General features: G+C 37.0%; 1 long non-coding RNA gene across 1 annotated transcript in view; it reads right to left on the reverse strand.

Moving 5' to 3' along the window:
• LOC141514045 (uncharacterized) overlaps nt 1–19,966 on the reverse strand; it is a 39,690-nt gene extending 19,724 nt beyond the window's left edge. The window contains exon 1 of the long non-coding RNA XR_012475934.1: nt 19,869–19,966. This is a non-coding gene — a long non-coding RNA (uncharacterized LOC141514045). The remainder of the gene's footprint in view (nt 1–19,868) is intronic.
• Between the last annotated feature and the right edge of the window lie 1,818 nt (nt 19,967–21,784).

Below are 21,784 nucleotides of genomic sequence, written 5' to 3' on the forward strand. Positions count from 1 at the left end.
CTTACAAAATATTGCATCACTTTATCCAGCTCCAGACAGTCTTGGGCCCCTTTCCTCAAACCCCAGACTAAAGTCATAAATTTCACATCACACCCATACACAGCCACACACCACACACCCCAAGAATGCATGCATCCTAGAGCAAAGATTCTTAACGTTTTTTTGATGTGTATACATTGGACGTTTTGGCAATTTGACAAAGCCTATGGAACTTCCTCTCAGATTATATATTTTTAAATTTAAAATAAAATTTAAAATTTTTAAAAAATAATTGAATAATAATGTTTTCATTAGAAGTTAGTGAAAAACTGATATGTAACTTTTCTTCCCTATCCAAATACACAGATTCTATGAAATGCAACCAAGGAGACCCAAGGAATCCACAGACCCTAGATCAAAAATCCAAGCCAAAATCAAAGTTACTAGGACTGAAAAGGATGTGGGCTTTTGGAGTCTATCATATATTCAATAAGTATTTTTCAAGGGTCTACTAATGCTCAAGGCACAGTATTGTACTTAGACAAACAGTTTGCAAAGACAAAAAACATAATCCCTAAATTCAAGAGCAGATCCATTCTACTGGGGAGGATGCTAGGAAAGAATATATGATGTCCTCAGATACAGGATAATTCAAATAAAGACAGAGCACTAGCTACTGGGGTGTGGGGTAGGGTCAAGGAAGACTTCATAGGAGGGGGTATCAGAACTGAGCCTTCACAAAAGATAAGAACACGGAACATGACTTGGGCAAATGGAAAGACTAGAAACAGAAAATGAGCTTCAGAGAAGAACTAGTAATCCAGAGAGGCTGAAATGTTTGGAGTCTGAAAGAGAATGCTAATTCGAGTCATGGAAAAATAACTTCTGATCCCAGGAGTTTGCATCAATCACTTAATGTGATGTGAATAATTGGGTCTCATTTCAAAGGTGGAAGAAAGGTAGGATACCATACAACAACAAACATTTATTATATACTTACTTCCCTTGCTAGAAGCAATGTCCAGTTTCTTCCTTAAATACAGGAGTATATGGGGGAAAGCAGGAAGAAATTCTTGTTTGTAGTTGGTTCCCTGACTGCAGTTGAGAATTGGTGTTTGGGACCCTAAACCATAGTACATGGTGTGTGTCAGCAGAAGGAGAATAGAGACAAATGAAATAAATTATCCTTAGTTTCAAATCCCTTTACACTTGAACCTATGCCCTCTGCCTCTGCTTCACCAAACCCCCAATAAAGATTCCTCATGAATTGCATTTGCAACTCCAAAATGAAAAAAAGGGTCAGTTTCCAAAGTTATATGGGAATCTTTACAAATAATGCAGGCACATCAGGATACTTATTTGAGTTTTGGATAGATGTCCCCATGAACAAAAAGTTCTGAAACTTTCTAGGGTCATAGTAGGAATGGTTCTAGAAGAGTTTTTAATCTGAAGTCTACAGACCCCCCAAGGAAAAAAAAAGGAAAAAAACCTACACCTTTATTTTCACTGATCTCTAATTGAAATGAGTATGAAACACACACACACACACACACACACACAAACACACTTTAAAAATTCCTGTTTTTAGAGGGATAGTATTCACTCCCAAACCTGGAAAAACTAGACTATCTTGAAGTTTGAGCAGTGGAGTTCTGTCAAACTGGGAGCTTTTGAACTTAGAATCACTCTGAAATAGAGCAGAGGGGAAGACCAATCTGCCTGTGGGAGAGAGACAGAGTGTAGAGAAGGAAGCGGATGCATCAGCACCATGGTGATCAGGTCCCTGCAGGTATCTCGAAGAGTATGCTTTAGAACCAGGGACTAAGTGAAAAAGACTGACTTCAGAACATAGCTTTCAATCAATGAACAAAGAACTTTGATTGACTCTATTGCCACCATCACTTTAAAAATTCAAGAAAGCTCCAGAAGGTTTTATTCTCTAAGTGACCTCCATGTTCCCTGATGCCTTTTTGCTAATGGCCACTTCTGTGTGATTTTTTTCCTTACTATTTCTTTAAGCTCTTTCTTTATCTTGATTTTTTTTTAATTCTTAAAAAATTCAAAGTCGACCATGAATGCTTAATGCTGCATTTCTGTATATTCTGTTCCAGGCAAGGGGAAAATGAAGAACTACAGTAACTATCTGGGATCCACAGAACAAAAATAAGTCAATAAACCAGTACCCTATCCTAGAAGTCAAGAATCTATTCTAACCCAGGGCTCCAGAGCTAACTGCATAAAAAAATTGTGGTTATGATTTTATTAATAATTTTTGATAAACTTCTCAAAAGGTAGAATTTAAATTGAAACTGGAGATTTGCTTTTGTCTCTTGGTTTAAAAGTGAGCGGTTGTTATAACCAGGTATGGCTACTCAGAGAGTAGGAGCATTAGACAAATCTTCCAATTTCTGCCAAATTCCTAGTGTCCCGCTAAAGTTTGCTCTCTAGTGACATCTGCTGGTTACACTAGTCTTGAATGTATTGTCTACCTCTCTTTATTCTTCCTCTCAAGTTTGACTGAATTTTTTAGTCCCTGTAGTCAGTTGTGGGATTGCTTGGACTGAAAAAATATGCCAATTCTTAGTCTTTAGTTAATAGATTTGGTTTTTCAAAGTTGCAGGTATCTCAGATCTTCTGGAACTCTGGCTTCAGTCCTGAGCTCTGGCTTGAGAAAATCCTAAGCTTTACAGATATCTTGTCCAAGGCTTTCCTAATGAAACTTCTCTCTTTTCATTAGCCATGACCTCTGGAGAAACCACATCGATGTCTCTGCTCCTCCCCCAATGGCTCCATGAATTTATAAACCATTTCCGTTTCTGGTCTACTCCCACATTCTCCCACTGGATTTGATCCTGATTGCCATGCCAAGGTCATTTATTTTTTCTGAAGATGTTGGAACTATTAGCCTCTTTTGGCCCAGTATTTCTATGCAATTACCCAAAATAAAATTCACTCATACTATAGATGGGCAGTTAGGTTTCACAGTGAATAAAGCCAAGCCAGGAGTCTGGGAGACTTATCTTCCTAAATTCAAATCTGGCCTTGACGCTTACTAGCTGTGTGACCCTGAGCAAGTCATTTAACTCCTATTTGCCTCAGTTACTTGCCTGTGAAACAAGCACACACTTGAGAAGGATGTGGCAAACCACTCCAGTATCTTTGCCAAGAAAACACTATGAACGTTGCTCATGGGAATGATAAGAGTCAGATACAATTGAATAACTGAAAAACAACATAACCAGAGGAGACAATAAACTGGAGGAATCTTGAATGTTTAGGGATTATAGTTGCCAGAACCAGAGTTGGCTATGACTATTTTCCTCTCCTTGGAATAGTTAGAGAACAGAGCAGCAAGAAGTAGACTTGATAGGACATTAGAAGAATTCTGAGAACTTTTAAGAGAGGCCTCAACATAAAGGGGACTGAGGAGGAAGTTTCTGAATGGTAGGAAATAGAACTATAACTATTTGTATTTCAAAGAGTACAGGTACCTCTGAATCTGGCCCAAATCAAAGTAATTCTATATTGGATGTTGTCCTTCCTTCTTGAAGAGGAACAAAATGACATCACTTTGTTGAGGTTAAGGTTCAGTGAGTTTGACTCATCCTTTGAATGAATACCTCTTTCCCTTCTCTTTAGTGGTAGGGTTGTGAAATAATATATACTATAATACAAAAATTATAACATATATATGAAATATAAAGAAATAAGTAATTCACTCTAGCTCTGGATTTGGATTTGGAAAGAGTTGGAGATAGGCCATGTGTAGGCAAGGTGGCAGAGGTGTCAATAAATCAACAATCATTTATTAAGTTCCTTCTGTGTACCAAGTACTCTGACCCCTGTAGGCCAGACCTCTTGAGTTTTCCTTTTTAGACTGGGAGTGGGGAAACTGTTATCTGAGGCAGATCCCAGTCCCCAGAAGAGTTTGGTACCCTTTTACCCTTTAATTCCACCATAGTCTTTCTTTCTTCTAATCTTTCCCTTTCTTTTCTTCCCCCTCCATCCCCTCCCCCACTCTCCCCTCTTAAAGAAAGAATGAAGGCAAAAGTTTCCTGGGGTAGAAACCCAAGGGTATTGGCTGTCATCAAATCCCTACACATGCACCTAACACTAAAATACTGCAAAAGATGGATGGAACAGATAACAGATGTTTTGCCCAAGGAAATGCAAATTAGCTAAAAATCTTTTTTTAAGTTAATAATTTTATTTTTCTGAACTTGACAAACACCAGTAAACACAAGTATGTTGATCATATAAAGAAAATATTATTATTGTACTATACAATACAACTTGACCATTTTTCATTTAAAGTATATAATAAATTTATTATAAAAATATATGTAAAACAATATAAAAACATATTCATAACGATAAAAATATTTATAATAAGCATATAATAAATTTATGTTTACAATATAAGGATTTCTCTAATTATATAATAAATGCAGTATGTCAGTTCCCAAACCATGCCATTTATCTATTTTCCCTTTTTTTTGAGGCAAAGGGGGTAAGTGACCTACCCAGGGTCACAGAACTAGCAAGTATCTGAGGATAGATTTGAATTCTGACCCTCCTGACTATAGGGCCACTGCTCTATGCACTGAGCTCCCAAGCCGCTTCCCACTTATTTCTGTTTTCTACTGAATCTTTTTCTGTTCTCTTCTATGTCATAGAATTTCCAGTGGAAATTCAAGATACTTGAGGATGCCCATTTCTTAAAGGGGTCAAACAGGGCTACTCTGTCTCTTCTCAGAAAAGGGGAATATGTCTTTGTTCCCCTACACTTTCATAATGGATAAGCATAACTGTGTCCAGGATCTGTTGGAGAAGGATCTAAGAGTACTTGGACCAACATCGCCCTTGTCTCTGACTAGGCATCTCCCTAAGAACTAAGTGTCCTTGGGATTGAAAGTGGGGGGAGCTGATATAGGGAGGAAAAGGATGTTTCTCTTTTTAGCAGCTCCAAATGAATATCATCTTTGCAGTACAGCCTCACAGTGACCCCTGCTGGCTGATACAGGAAACCTTATCAGAGCAAGTTTCATCCATTACCTGCTTGTTCACACTTCTTGTCTTTGTTGCTGGGTGAGAGAGAAGATAGCTATAATTCCAGAAGTTGGGAAAACCTTTTAAAAGTACATATCATAGAAGATGAAGATAAAGGGAAGGCCTACAGTCTCCAAGATGGAGATCTTGTTGTTGAATCAACTGCTGCCTCTTTTTCCTTCTTTCCATTTTTTTGTGATCGTTTATTCAATGTCTCCTGAGGTTTCCTACCTGTGTGACCTCCCTGGAAATTAATTCCCTTAACTGTAAAATGAGAGGATTGGCCTATATAGTTTCTGAGGTCCCTTCAAGCTCTAAATCTATGCTACTATGATCTCTAGCAAAAGAGATAGGCAGCAAAAATGGTACATTGGCTACAGCCCTGGCCCCAGAGTCAGGAGGACCCAACTTTAAATCTAGCTCAGATATTTGACACTAGCTGTATGACCTGGACCAAGTCATTTAATACTGTTCATCTTAGAAGAAGAAAGCAACAGATTTTTATTTTTCCCTTGATGGTTGTTTTTCTATTTCTTGTCTCCAAAAGGTGATGCTCTCTGGCTTTGGGGCTACAAATATATTTTTCTCTAGACATACAATTCTTGCATATTATCACCTTTACATAATTATATCTTTTTGTTTCTAGTTCTTTTTTAAGATATTCTTTTTCCAATTACATGTAGATATAGTTAACATTCATTTTTGTAAAATTTTTTCCACCCCTCCTTTCCATCCCCACTCTCCAAGACAGCAAATAATCTGATATAGGCTAAATGTGTACAATTGTTTTATACATATTTCCATTGGGGGCAGCTAGAGGTACAGTGGATAGAACACCAACCTTGGAGTTAGGAGTACTGGAGTTTGAATCCAGTCTCAGACAATTACTAGTTGTGTGACCTTGGGCAAGTCAGTTAACCCTGATTGCATCACACCCAGACTCATCTTCAGTCATTTTGATTTATATTGGTCACTGGACCCAGATAGCTCTGGAGAAGAAAGTGAGGCTGGTGACTAGTACAACTCCCCCTACTCAAATTCAATTCATGTACTTGTCATGGCATCACCTCCCTGATGTTATGGTCTTCTTTGAAAATGAAGGACAAGGGGCAGCTAGGTGGTGCAATGGATAGAGCACCGGCCCTGGAGTCAGGAGTACCTGAGTTCAAATCCGACCTCAGACACTTAATAATTACCTAGCTGTGGGGCCTTGGGCAAGCCACTTAACCCCATTGCCTTGAAAAAAAAAACTAAAAAAAAAAGAAAATGAAGGACAAACATCATCAACATATTTCCATATTAGTCATACTATGAAAGAAGAATCAGAACAGAAGGGAAAAACTATGAGAAAGAAAAAATAAAAAACAAATTAAAAAAATTAAAATTGTATGCTTCAATCTGCATTCAGGCTCCATAGTTCTTTCTCTGATCCTGTTGGTCAGGTCTTTTAGAATTTTGTTTGATCACTGTATTGCTGAGAGAAACTAAGTTTACAATAGTTGATCATCACACAATGTGGTTATATCATACACTTGGAGCTCAAAGTAACATTAGAAATCATAGAATTCAACTCCTTCATTTTACAAATGAAGAAATAAAGGCCAAGAGATGTTAAGCAACCAGTGAATTTTTGTTGCTATTCAGTCATTTTCAGTCATCTTACTCCTTGTGACCCCATTTGGGGTTTCCTTGGCAAAGATACTGGAATGGTTTGCCATTTCCTTTTCCAGTTCATTTTGTGAAGAAACTGAGGCAAGCAGAGTTGTGACTTGCTCAGGATCACACAGCTAGTAAGTGTCTGAAGTTGGATTTGAACTCAAAAAAAATGAGTCTTCCTAATTCTAAATCCATTGGCCTATTACTGTATTACTTAGTTGCCCATTTAGAATTTAGAAATAGTCAAGTTCAAACTCATTATTCTGCTAAGGAAATTGAGACCCAACATCTTTCCCTGGCTATTTGCCTCAAATTGAACATCGCTAAATACTGAACTTATTTTCATCCCCCCAAATTGATTCCTATCCTTGGAACATCCCTCAGTCTTTTATTGAATTTCTCTAGTTTCCTATCCTTCACCTTTGTTACTCACAAATGGGTTACCATTGCTAGATTTAGCCAACAAATGGCAATGAATGAAGACAAGTATACATATTGATTATCTTAGATGGTACAGTAGATAGAATGTTCATCCTGGGGTCAGGAAAACTCATCTTCTTAATTTCAAATCCAGCCTCAGACACTTATTACTTGTGTGACCCTAGGAAAATCAACTTAACCTTGTTTGCCTTAGCTCAGTAAATGAGTTGGAGAAGGAAAAGGCAAACCACTCTGGTATCTCTTCTGGGAAAACTTCAAATGGTTTGTCCAATAAAAAATTGGACATGACTGAAAACAGATTTCAATACAATATTTACCTATCATGCAAAAATACTCAAAATGGTTTCTGTCATAAGACAGGGGGTTTATCAGGTCTAAGGAAGTCAAGGGGTACCCTGGGCTGAATGTGTGTGTGTGTGTGTGTGTGTGTGTGTGTGTGTGTGTGTGTGTGTGTGTGTAGAGAGAGAGAGACAGAGAGACAGAGACGGAGAGACAGAGACAGACAGAGACAGAGACAGAAACAGAGACAAAGACAGAGACTTTCCAAGCACTGTCACCAAAGGCAAAACTATTATGTAAACTCCAAACAAGACCTTTGGACTAGCTTACTATGTGACAGAGTTTAAAAGTCAATAGTATTTCCTAGTTCTCATGTGGCTTGAAACTTTACTTTTCTACAACCCAGAGGCTTCACTCTGAAATTCTGTTCTCTCCTTCATAATGTATACAGGCTTACAGTGGCCCAGAATTCTTGCCCATGGCCACCCAACTAGTAAGTTTAAGAGACAGTTCTTGAATTCAAATATTCTCAACCTTGTTTAGAATTCTATTTATTCACTATGCCCTATTGGTCAGTAAATTAGTCATAATAGTTTATGCTAGTCATTATGCAAAACTCTGGGAACTAAAAAGCAGTCTTTATTTTTATGAAGTTCACAGTCTAATGGGCAGACAACATGCAAACAACTCTGTATAAACAAGATTTAGACAGAGTAAATTGGAAATAACCAACAGATGGAAAGCTTTTAGGATTAAGAGGGATTGGGAAAGGCTTTCAGTGAGGGAGGGATTTTAACTGAGACTTTAGCTGAAGGAAGCCAAGAAGTAGAGATGAGGAGGGAGATATTCCAGGCATAGGGGACAGCTATTGAAAATCCCTGGAATAGGGAGATGGAGTGTCTTGCTTAAGAAACAGCAAAGAGGCTGATGCTATTGAATTGAAGACTATATGGTTGGAAGGATAGTATATGAATGTGTAAGAAGCCTGGAAAGTAGAAACCAGATTATGAAAGACTTTGAATGTCAAAGAATTTTATATTTTATGCTGGACAGGGAGCACTGGAATTTATTGAATTTGGGGGTGGATGGTAGGGTGGCATGCCTTAGGAAGATCACTTTGATAACTGATTGAAGGATGAAGTAAAATGGGGAGAGACCTGAGGCTGATGGATCAACTAGATATAGCAACTATTGCAATAGACAATGCATGAAGTCATGGGGGGTAATGAGGGTCTGGGTCAAAACAATGTCAAAGGAGAGAAGTGGGTGTATGTGAAAGATGATACAAAGGACAGGTCTTAGAAACTGATTAACTAAGGAGAGGTAAGAGAGAGTGAGGAGTAATGGATGACATCCAAAAAAACTAATCTGACTTTGGGGGAAAGCTAGTAAGTTCCATTTTGGACAGGCTGAATGTATACAGAACATTCAGTTCCAAAAGTCCAATAGGCAATTGGAGATAGAAAGTCTTAAGAATCATCAGTATAAAATATGAATATCGATTTTAGAAATTAGCAGGTCAGAGGATGGAGCCAAGATGGCAGAGAAAAGGCATGAATTCATCTGTGCTCTCTCCAAAACCCTTCCAAAAACTTTAAATAATGCCTCAAAGTGAATCCTTCATGGAAAAACCACAAAAGGATGAGATAAAAACAATTTTCCAATTCAAGACAACTTAGAAGGTTGGGAGGGAAGGTCTGTTGCACTGGGGTGAAAAATTGAAAGAATCCTCTAAAATCACCTCTGGAAAGAGATCCCAAAATGAAAACTCTAAGAAATATTATACTCGAATTCCAAAGCTTCCAGGTTAAGGAGAAATATTGCAAATAGTCAAAAAGAAATAATCCAAATATCATACAACCATACTCAAGATCATACAAAATTTAGCAGTTTCTCTATTAAAGGATTAGAGGCTTGGAATGGGATATTCTAGAGCACAAAAGAGCTGAGATTACAATCAAGAAGGGGAGGGGAAGGGGGGAGAAGAAATGTATATTCAATGAAATAAAAGACTTTCAAGCATTCCTGATGAAAATTCAGAGCTGAATAGAAAGTTTTACTTTCAAAAACAAGATGCAAGAGAAATTTAAAAAGATAAACAGGAAAAATGACACTTGCAACTTCCAAAATTTTTCTCATTAGGGCAGTTAAAGGAGTTTACATTGACAGAGGGAATGGGAATGATAAATATAATGGGATGATTATCTGAAAAAAAACAAAATTAAAAAAGTGAGAAAGAGGAATGCCTTGGGAAAAGAGAAAAGGGAGAGGAAGAATGAGGTAAATTATCTGACATAAAGGAGGTACAAAAGAGCTTTTACAGTGGAGTGGAAGATGGGAGAGGTGAGGATGTGTGGTGTGTGTGTCTGTGTGTGTGTGTGTGTGTGTGTGTCTGTGTGTGTGTATGTGAACCTTACTCTCATTGGAATTGGTTCAAAGAGGGAATAACATATATTTTCAGTTTGGTATATAGGGGAAAAGGATAAGAAAAGGTGGCAGGGAAGAAGGGAGAAAATATTGGGGAGGTGAAAGCCAAAAGCAAAGCACTTTTGAGAATGAATAGAGAAAAAGGAGACAGTAAGATAAACAGAGGGGAAATAGGACAGAGGGAACTATGAAAAAAAAATTATAGCAAGTTTCTCTGATAAAGATCTCATTTCTCAAATATATAGAGAACTGAGAGAAATTTATAGAACTATCATTCCTCAATTGAGAAATGATTAAAGGATATGAACAGGCAATTTTCAGACAAAGTAAATAAAGGAAGCCATAGTTATATGAAAAATGCTCTAAATCACTATCAATTAGAGAAAGGCAAATTAAAACAAATCTGAGCTACCACCACACACTTATCAAATTGGTTGATTTGATAGAAAAGAAAAATGACAGTGTTGGAGGGGATATGTGTGAAAATTGAGATGCTAATGCACAGTTGGTGAAGTTGCATATTGATTCAATCATTCTGTAAAACAACTAGGAATTATGTACAAAGGGTATAAATTTTTATTTATATATATTTTCTAATTTATAAATTTATTCATATAATTTTTATCTTTATATTTAGCTATAAATTTATTTATATATTACATTTTATCATTATATAGAGTAATAACATTATTATATAATATTTTATATTATATATAAAAAATAACAAATTTATTTATAAATAAAATATCTCTTGATCAAACAAAAGCATGACTAGATCTGTATTCCAAAGAAATTTAAAAAAGGAAAAAGATATATATGTACAAAATATTTATAGCAACCCTTTTTATGTGGTGGCAAAAAACTGGAAATTTATGGAATACCCAACAATTCAGGAATGACTGAACATTCTGAAGAATATGTTTGTGATGGAATACTATTGTGCTATAAGAAATAATGAGAAGAATGCTCTCAGAAAAACTGGAAAGACTTGCATGAACTGATGCAAAGTGAAATGAGTAGAATCAGGAGGACACTGCATACAGCAATACTATATAATAATGAACTGGGAATGACAGCTATTCTCAGTAATACAATAACCCAAGAAAATTCTGAAGGATTTAGATGAAAAATATAATCTCCAGAGACAGAAATGATGGCATCTGAATGCAGATCAAAGCATAATTTTTCTTTATTTTTCTTTTTTATCTATATTTTCTTTCATAACTTGACTAACATGGAAATGTATTTTGCATGACCACACATGTATAATCTATATCAAATTGTTTGCCTTCTCAATGGAGGGAGAGGAAAGGAAAGGAGGAACAGTTTGGAAAGCAAAAAATTTTAACAACAAATGTTAAGAAATGTTTTTACATGTAATTGGGGAAAAATAAAATATTAAATAAAAAAGAAATGATCGGTTCAGTACAATTATCAACATTTAAATACCAGTCCCAATAATTTCTTGCCTTCCCCAGCAAAGGACAGAGGTGTTATTCTTCCTACAACTTCCTTATTCTATGTATTCCATCTTATCAGTCACCCAGGATCTATATTTCAGAATTATCTTTGATTTCTCCTGTCCATGTAGCCAGAATGACAAATCTTTTATAATCAAATTCTACTATTTCCCCCCTTAATATTCCTATCCTCTATCCACACCATTTCTCTTTTAGCTCAATCCTTTCCCTAATCTCTGGGTTACTTAGTCTCTCTGCCTTCAGTCTTTTCCTGATTCATTCTATAAATCATTGTTCATGCCCTCTTCATCAGATACCACTTTCATCCTATCATTTTCTTGCTAAAAATTCTTCCTAATGATTCTTTATTGCCTAGATCTATCATCAAGACCCTTCATGTCCTGATCCCACTTCACTTTCTAGCCTTAGTACTCTTAGATGCTCTGGTTAAACAAGAGGGAGTTAACTCACTGTTCACTGAATACATTAGATCCTTTCTAGTTCTGCTCATGATATTCTTTTTTTTATTTGATATTCTTTTTATTGAGAATACCATCTCCTTTGTCTACTCAAATCCTGTTCATTCTTCAAGGATGTTTAAATACCACTTTCTTCAAAATAGAAATCTTTTTTTACAGATCCAGAACCAGGGTGGGCAACCAGAGTTTGTCCCAGGACCTAAAAATATAGAGAGCACTGACAGCACTATTCTAAGCAGGTAGGAAAAAATATCAATCAAGAATTAAGCACTTATTATGAGTCAGGCATTGTTCTGGGAATACAAGTAGAGAGAGTGAAACTTCAAAGTCCCTCAAAAACAGCTGACCTTCTAATGGGGGAAGAAATATATATATATATATATATGTATGTATTTATGTAAAGCATAAATATAAAATGAATAAATATTGATATATTCAAAGTTGAATACAAGGTAGTTTGGGAGGCAGGGAAGGGCAGCTAGGTAGGTTGTGTAATGGATAAAATACCATCTTTGGAGTCATGAAGACTTATCTTTCTGAGTTCAAATTCATCTTCAGAAATCTACTAACTGTATGAATCTGGGCAAGTCATTTAACCCTGTTTACCTCATTTTCCTCATCTGTAAAATGAACTAAAGAAAGAAATAGTAAACCATTCCTTTACTTTTGCCTCCCCCCCCAAAAAAAAAACAGAGTCACAAAGAGTTGGATACCACTGAACACCAAGCTGGAAGGGAAAGTACTAACAATTAGAAAAATCAGTAAGGGGCTTCATGTAGAAGATGGAGCTTAAATTGCACTTAAAGGAAGAAAGGGACTCTGCTAGGTGGAAGCAAGAGGGACTGCTCCAGGCATGAGGAGTAGCTAGCAAAAAGAGGCAAGATCAAGTGTGAAAAATAGAAAAAAAGTCAGTTAGCCTAGGACTCAGAGTGCAGGAGAGGAGTAATGTCCAGTGAGGTTGGAAATTTAAGTTAGAACCAGATTGTGCAAATAAAAGCTAAATAGAAGAATTTTCAATTAATCCTAGAGGTACTAGCTGCGTGATCTTGGGCAAGTCACTTAACCCTGACTGCCTCGCATCCAGGGCCATCTCCAATCATCCTGATTTATATTTGACCACTAGGCCCAGATGGCTCCAGAGAAGGTGAGGCTGGTAACTTAGCACAGCACCCCCTCACTCAAATCTAATTCAAGGGGGCAGCTAAGTGGCACAGTGGATAGAACACTTGCCCGGGAGTCAGGAGTACCTGAATTCAAATCCAGCCTCAGACACTTAATAATTACCTAGCTGTGTGGCTTTGGGTAAGCCACTTAATCCCATTGCCTTGCAAAAAAAAAAAACCTTAAAAAAAATCTAATTCAAATGTTTGACATGGCATCACTTCCCTGATGTCATGGTCTTCTTCAAAAATGAAGGACAAACATCATCATAAGAGGGATCATCTTCAGTTTGTTGGTAGGTAGAGGGGCTAGATAAATCAAGGGATTTGTTAGAGGGTTAGCTTTCTCCTTGGATCTGCAGTTTCAGAGAGGTCTCTGATTCACCATCCAATCAAGAATCATATCTCTCTACCTAAGTCACAGGCAGTGTCATGGGCTTCTTCAGAGAAATATTTCCAGTCCACCTGAATGGGGGTAGAGCTACATTTGTAAGACAGCTAGCTAGAGGTGGCAGCTAGGTGGTGCAATGGATAGAGCACCAACCCTGGAGTCAGGAGTACCTGAGTTCAAATCCAGCCTCAGACACTTAATAATTGCCTAGCTGTGTGACCTTGGGCAAGTCACTTAACCCCAATGCCTTGCAAAAAAAAAACTAACCCTCCCCAAAATGAGGAATAGAATTGATCAGGTTCTCTTATTAATTTTAATTCTTTTATTGGCAGCAAATGCTTTTCCAAAAAAAATAGTTACGTGTCTATATCTTTACAAAAGAGAGGAAACACATACACACACAACTTAATCCTTAAGAAATGTAGTAAAGAATATTCTTATACTTGACTGGAGAGAAGAGTGTGATTTTATGGGTCTCCAAATCTAAATTCAGAGTGAGACAATTGTGGTAGTTCTCCAGACTGAAGTTCTGTGGCAGTTCCAAAAAGGACTGCCCCACTTAATTCTTTTTTCTATAAAAAAAGTTCCATACCTGACAAGTGTTAAAGATGTTTACCCCTCCCACTCACTTAGAGGTTTTCAGGAGGATGACTAGTGGGGATCAAAGTCTTAACTCCTACCTCCACTTCTATATTTACTCTTTGGGATCTTGTGTGTGTGTGTGGGGGGGGATTACTTAAGGAATTTGGAACTGGAATATTTCCTGACTTATTCAAGATTAACTAAGAAGAAGAATGTGAAGGGTCCTATCTATGATTACAGTGCTAAGATGTTATCTGGGTCTACATGAATGCTGTCCTTGAGATGTTAGAAATTGTCCTAAACCTAGAAGACCCAAAGAAAGATAAAAGACAGCCCTTTCTTGGATGATTTCAGAAAAACCTGATATACTTACATGAACTAATACAGAATAAAATGAACAGAACTGGGAGAATATTATACACAGTAACAGCAATATTGTGCAATGAACAACTGTGAATGACTTAATTATCCAAAGCAATCCCAAAGGGCTCCTGAGGAAAATTCTATCTACCTTCAAAACATACTATTTTTCACTTTCTTCCTTCCTGCCCCAGTTCCTTTTTCCCTATTTATTTACTTTCTTGTTTGTTTGTCTGTTTATTTATTTATTAGTTTTTACAAGGCAATGGGGTTAAGTGGCTTGCCCAAGGCCACACAGCTAGGTAATTATTAAGTGTCTGAGGCCAGATTTGAACTCAGGTACTCCTGACTCCAGGGCCGTTGCTCCATCCACTGCACCACCTAGCCGCCCCTTTATTTTCTTTCTTCCTTCTTTCCTTCTTTGGTTTGTTTTCTTCCATAAAATGACTAATATGAGGGGCAGCTAGGTGGCATAGTGGATAAAGCACCAGCCCTGGAGTCAGGAGTACCTGGGTTCAAATGCAGTCTCAGACACTTAATAATTACCTAGCTGTGTGACCTTGGGCAAGTCACTTAACCCCATTGCCTTGCCAAAAAAAACCCCAAAACAAAACATAATTGCACACATATAACCTTTATCAGACTGCTTACCATCTCAGGAAGAGAGAAGGGAAGGGGGGTAGAGAATTTGAAATGCAAAACGTAAAAAAAAGAATGCTAATTGTTTTTATCTATAATTGGGGAAAAGATAAAATGTTATTTTTTAAAAAGACCATCCCTGTTCTCAAGGAGACTAGAGTCTACCAAGAAGAACTCACTATCAAATTATACAATTAGCATTTACAGGATATATTCCCATTGTCTGACAAGTTCTAGGAGGCTGGCCTTGAGTTGTTCTTTCAAAGTCAGAATCAAAAACTTTATAAAGATTTTTATGGATTTTTCTCTTGAGAGTCTACATATGAAATGCTAACTCAGATTCCATAAGAAAAGGGAGAATACATGTCCCAGATACAAGTATCCCAAGAAGAATGTAAAGAACTTACTTATTATAATAGCTGTATATAAACAGGTATACATGTTTAGCAATAGTGGAATTATTTGTATATACTATCCATCCTTCAAAACTCAAGTTAGATTCCATCAATTCCATGAATTTATGCACTGACTATTCTAAATCAAAGTGATTTTTTTCCTCTCTACTAACCTTATATACTATTGTACCACTCATAGTGTATATATCATATGCTTCCTTCTATCTAAAATTCCATGGACAATATTGACATTGGCATGGTTCTCAGAATCATGGGGAGTTGGACACAACTGAACAACTGTACAGTAACAACCACAATTCAGTAGAATTGTTCAGATTGCATTCAGGAAAAAGTAAATAATAAGAACGAGGAAGCCTTCAGTATAGACAAATTTCTTTGAGATGTTTAGTGTTAACAGGCAAGAGAGAAAGAGATATGAAGTTAGCAAAAGGGGTAGAAGAGTCAGTGGAAGACTTTTGCAAGACTGGGGAGACCTGAATTGACCTGTAGTCAGATAATAAGTCCCTGGAGGAAGAAAGGCTGACTGAAGAAAAATAAAACATTTATTGAGTGTTTACTATGCTTAAAGCACTATGCTAAGTGCTAAGGACATAAAGAAAAAAGCAACACAGTTCCTGCTGTTAAGGAGTTCACAATCCAATGCGGGAGATAACACATATAGGAGGTTTCAGCTGCAAGTCAGATTAAAAAGCCCAGTGATCCTTAGGGTACAGCAGTAAAGCAGATGGTTAATGTATCTTTTTAATGTCTCTTCTCTCAATAAAACCACATCCATTTTGGATGCCAAACCATTTGACTTTGCCAAAGACCTTGGTGTTAACTTTATTTTCCTGATTTTTCAGTAGTGTAGTTTCTGAGGAGGAGGAGATCACAATGCCACAAGGTTTGCTCCTCTGATTGATGTCACAGTGGCCAATCTGAAGGCAGAATTAGTGGCCTAGGATACACTAATATTCCCGGGGTTCTTGGAGTCAGGGTCCTAGGCTGTCTCCAACAGGGTCTGTGGAGAGGTGGTAGTGATAGAGGTTTAAGCAGTGTAAGAACAAAAAGGATAATTACAAGATCCTGGAGGAGGTGGGAGGGGATTAAAAATATAGAAAGATTAGCTTAATAAAGTAGGCTAAGAGGAGGAGATAATGAATGATGATGTTGAATGTTTTGTGGAGAAGGTAAGGGAAGTATAGGGACCTCAAGACAGTTTCAATCTTCTCACAGAAGGAATAGAATTAAGACCTGGGGAATTCCTGGATGAAGAAATTCTGACCTATGCAAGTCTGCTTCTTCTCTGAAATATATAGTCTTGGAGAGTTTCCTAGAACTCCAAGAAGTAAGTGACTTGTTTAGGGTCAAATAGTCAGAATGTATCAGAGTTAAAATTTAAACTCAACTCTACGCATTTTACTGCATCTTCCTCTCTTTTTTAAGTATGTGACTAAACCACCAGCAATTATTAGTAGGATGGGTAGGGTAGAATTGGCACTTGAAGATAGAAGAGGTGTGAAATAGTCACTGGAGAGAATAAAATCAATAAATAATAAGGGTAAGGAGTAGGATTGGAAAAGAGCAGTAAGGGTCTAGCTGATTATTGCCCATTAATTTATAATGGTTGAGATCAGTTTAATTTTTGACTTTTTTTCATTTGTGCTCAGTATTAAGTAGAGGAAAAACTTGGACAATGAGTGGGATAAGGATTCAAGGGTTGGGAAATGGGAGGGGGTAGAAAATTAAATGGGTAAAGAATTCCAGGGTAAAAGCTAGTGAGATTTTAAAGTGATAGTGCCTGGATTAAGACTGGGGATGGAAATAAAAGAAATAAAGTTGGGGGGTAATCAGCAAAATAGGGATTATGGATCAAGGGACCAGAAATAAGCCTGATGCCTATAGTTCATGTCTGATTGTAGTAGGAAACTTTAGTGCTCTGAATGTTAGGTTTCAAGTCTGCAAAAAATATTTTATTAATATATTTATGTTTGTGTGGTATACACAAATACCTTTAAAAGCATTGCTCCTTAAATAGAAATTCAAATGTTAGAGTTTCTACTGAGTAGAAATTCTCCCTTCCTAGGTAAAGTCTTCATATATTTTTCTAGTATTCAGAAACAAGGACAAAATTCCAGTAGTTAAGATCAGAGTTTAAGTAACAGGTTCTGATTTTTTTTTCTATTCAAGGCAAATGTCTATACTCCCTGAAGAATCATTTCTTTAATGAGTCAAGGTCTGGGGGGAAAAGAGGATGGTTTGTAAATGAATTAGTCAAAAGGACTTTCAATCTTATCCAGTCACTACCATCTTAACTCTACTATAAGGGAGATTCAAGTCCTTCCATGAACTTGAATTTAATTTCCTTTTTAGAACCTGGTATGTCCTTGGATAAAGATGAATAGCATCTCCATTCAGGTTAGGATACCATCTCCTTGGTATCTAAATAAGCACTGATGAGATTTATTTCTTAGAGATGAATCCAAAGATTTCACATTTAGGCTCCTGAAAAGGAACTTCTTAATATTTATAAAAGAGGGATGGGAAGGAGAGGAATGCTAATATAACAATATAAATGAGAGAAGAGAAAATGTGGAAGAAAAAGATGTTGTAGTAATTGGAGAGTGAATTTTCAAATCATAATCTTGAAAACTGCACAGTCCCAAAAAGTGATGAACTATAGACAGAGATATACCAATAAAGTGGGGAAAGGGAGTGGATGTTCAACACATTTTTACATTTAACTTGCATTACTAACATATTCTCCATCATTTTCATAAGTCTAGGCCATAAACAAAACAATAAATCAATCTCTGATTTGTAGTGTTTGCTTATTTTGAGGTAGAAATGTCACACTTGAAAATGTATCAATTAGCTTTGTGCTGGCTCCAGTAACACATTTGGATCTAAATAAGGTGTGACCATGGCTGTGTGACTGAACTAGTGTAGAGAAGAAAATAATGTACCCAAAAGAGTATTAGAATGCAACCTGAGGGCATGGTCATGAATCTTGAGTTATCGACTGACTACTGATGTGTCATTGGGGAAATCACATCACATCTCTGGATCTGTTTCCTCAACTATAAAATGGCAAGATCACTTTCTGCTCTAAATCCTCAGATCCCATGTTAGTTAGGAAATGTAGGAATTGTGTGGTCAGAATGTTAGAGGATGAATATTGAGATCTCTGGGGATGATGTTAAAAGTGATAAGATGTACGGCCATCAATCAGGATCTAAAGTTTTTTGAGAAAATCAAAGTCAGCTGGAGTTCAGCATAAGGAATAAAAATTGAAGGGATCATGTTAAAAACTAGATTGCTTACACTTCAAAAGAGTAAAATTAGGGGGTGGCTAGGTGGCGGAGTGAATAGAGCACTGGCCCTGGAGTCAGGAGGACCTGAGTTCAAAAGAGTAAAATTACTTGAAGTATGGTATTAAAGTAGTATCATTGAAGTAACTGAGGTGGGGTGTGGAGGAAAAAGGACTTTGGTAAGCTCTCCTCTCAGCATGTCAGATTTTTGCAAACCCAATATATATCTATATCTATATATGTATATATAGATATATATGTGTGTGTGTGTGTGTGTGTGCGTGCATACAAATTTGTAGAATTTATGCATTGTGAAATTATACAAAAATCTTATTTTAATATTATTTTATTTTTCCAATTACAAAGATAGTTTACAACATTCATATTTTTTTTTTAATTTTGAGTTTCACATTTTTCTACCTCTATTCTTTCCCTCTCTCCTCCCTATAACATCTAGAATCCTGATATAGGTTATACATATACAATCATGTTTAACATATTTCCATATTAGTCATGTTGTGAAAGAAGAATAAGAACCAAAGGGAAAAAATATCATGTGAGAAAAAAACATAAAACAAGTTTTAAAACTTTAAAATAGTATATATTCTATATAGTCTATATTCAGACTCCACAACTTTTTCTCTGGATATGGATGGTAATTTCTTCCCAGGTCTTTTAGAATTGTCCTTGATCATTGAATACTGAGAAGAGCTAAGTCCATCATAGTTGATCATCACACAGTGTTGCTGAAAAATGAACATTTTTAAAAGGATAAGAAAAAAATGAAAAAATTCGATCCTAAAGGAAAAACCCATAGTCCTTGGCACATTAGGAAAAAGGCTTTGGCAGAAGAATCTTAGGAGGAAGGAAAGATCTGAGTCTGACGGTTCAATTAGAAGACTATTGTAATAGTTCAAGAGAGATGTAATGAAGGCCTGATAAGTCTAATGGCAATGTGAATAGAGAGAAGGGGACAGATATGAGAGATGTTGTTGAAGTAGAAACAAGATTTGGCAACTGCTTAGATACATGGGATGAGAAAGAGGTGCCCAAGATGACATCAAAATAGTAAACAAAGGTGACTGAAATGATGGTGATGGCCTCAGTTGTAACAGGGAAATATGGAAGAGGGATGAGTTTAGGGGAAAAGATAATATAATGATATCTAAGATGGAGATGACAACTTATTCATGCGTGCTTATTTTGTGAGAATTACTCTGTCTCTCCCAAAATGGAAAGGGGAAGGACAGTGGTTCTTACCCATCAGTTATTGTACCAGAACAGAGAGCCCAACTCTTCATAGAGTGTCTTCTATAGACAATTGTCAATCTAGAGGACAGGGAGTGGAATGCTGAAGAAGAGGGAAGAAGTTTTCCAGGTTCTAGAGTAGCTACTGCTGTAGGGAGCAACTAGGTCATAATGAGAAATGTATGAGGTATTCAAGGAGGACCAGCAGCTCTGGCCTGAGGGTTTGCTGAGTCCTTTTCAGGGCTGCTCATTCACCATTGATGTCTATCTGGCACAGTGGATAGAACATTGGTCTTGGAGTCAGAAAGACAGGAGTTAGAATCCAGCCTCAAACATTTGACTCTTGCTAGCTATGTGACTTTAGGCAAGTCACTTCTTCCTGAATGCCTCACAGCCAGGACCACCTCCAGTCAATCCTGACCCATATCTGCTCACTAGTTTTGGAGAAGAAAGTGAAGCTAGTGATTTAGCACAGCACCCCCTCACTCAATTCCAATTCATGTGCTTCTCATGGCACCACCTCCCTGATGTGGTCTTCTTCAGAAATGATGGACAAAACATTATTTAACTATCTGGCACTCAACTCTTACCTGTGGTTCCTAGAAGATATAGCATGTGCAGCAGCCTTACTGTGATAAACCATCTATCTTGGCAGACAAACCTAAGCCAACTTGAAGGTAACCAGTAAGTTGATGAGTTGGGGTGACTGTCCATTTTAAGTACATGTAGAGTTCCCCTGGTAGTATGGGCAGATGAGAATAATTTGTCTTAACAGTCATGAAAGCAACTAAAGCAGGCATAGTAGTGTGCTTGGAGCTTGGTCAGACATTGAAGACTCCAAGATCATTCAATGAATCCGTACTATTGCCAGTCATCTTGACTTATGTCTTGCCACTAGACTTTGATGATTGTGGAAGAGAAAGTGAGGCTGATGACTTTGTACAACTCTTCTTAACTTATACCCTATTCACTGGTAAATCTCTTAAGACATCAGCCCATGATATCACTGTCCTTTTCAAAAATGAAAGATCAACAAGAAAAGATTATAATTTATCTGGGAAACCTATACCTAACTCAGAAAAGGAAGATCTGATCTTGCACAGCAAAGAGTTGAGATGGGAAATGTTGACAGATTAGGTTAGATGTAGTTGTGTTGGAGTTAAGCTGAATAATTAGCTAGTGCTGGGAGGGATATCTATTTTCTCACACTCTAATTGGTTTAGCATACATCTTCCCTTAGGACCAGATCAGGGTCTTCAGAAGGCCTCCACTATTATATGGAACTAACAGTGTGGGATTTACCTCTAACTGATATAGAGAACTTGTCTATGATTTAATCTTAGAGAGCTGCCTGAGAGCACTAAGAGGGTAAATGTCTTGCTCATGATATCATAGCTAGCAGAAGAACTTGAACCCAGGGCTTCTGATTTTTCAAGGTTAGCTCAATTCTACATCACCCTACCTACTAATGAGTTCCTACTCATTTTTTTATAACCAGCAGGTGACACTGTGGAGTGAGATTTGGTTCTTTTTGATATTCTCTCTTTCCATCAAGGGAACAAATTTTTTTCTAGCTTATGCCTTTCTTCTTTCACTGGGTGGTTCAGGAGCTTGACTTTTCCTTTGTTTCCTTCATTCATTTAGAGCCGGGGGATTTGCCTGAGGTGACCAAAGTCCAAGACATCTAGTTCTAACTATAAAAATAGCTAGCTTTATAGCCTAGGACATTTGGTTCTTGTCATGTGGAGTTCTCTCTGTTCTTTAGAAGCTTGTAAATTATGATTACTAATAAAATAATAACCATGAAGTATTTGTCTTACCTTCTGCTCATGGAATCCTTAGCAAGGACAGAGATTATATCTCTAACTTGGCCACATTTTGGGTGTTTTCATCAAATTACTGACATCCTCCATTTTGCCCTCTCCCTG

This window comes from Macrotis lagotis, chromosome 2 (assembly GCF_037893015.1).
Source record: "Macrotis lagotis isolate mMagLag1 chromosome 2, bilby.v1.9.chrom.fasta, whole genome shotgun sequence".
Taxonomy (NCBI): domain Eukaryota; kingdom Metazoa; phylum Chordata; class Mammalia; order Peramelemorphia; family Peramelidae; genus Macrotis; species Macrotis lagotis.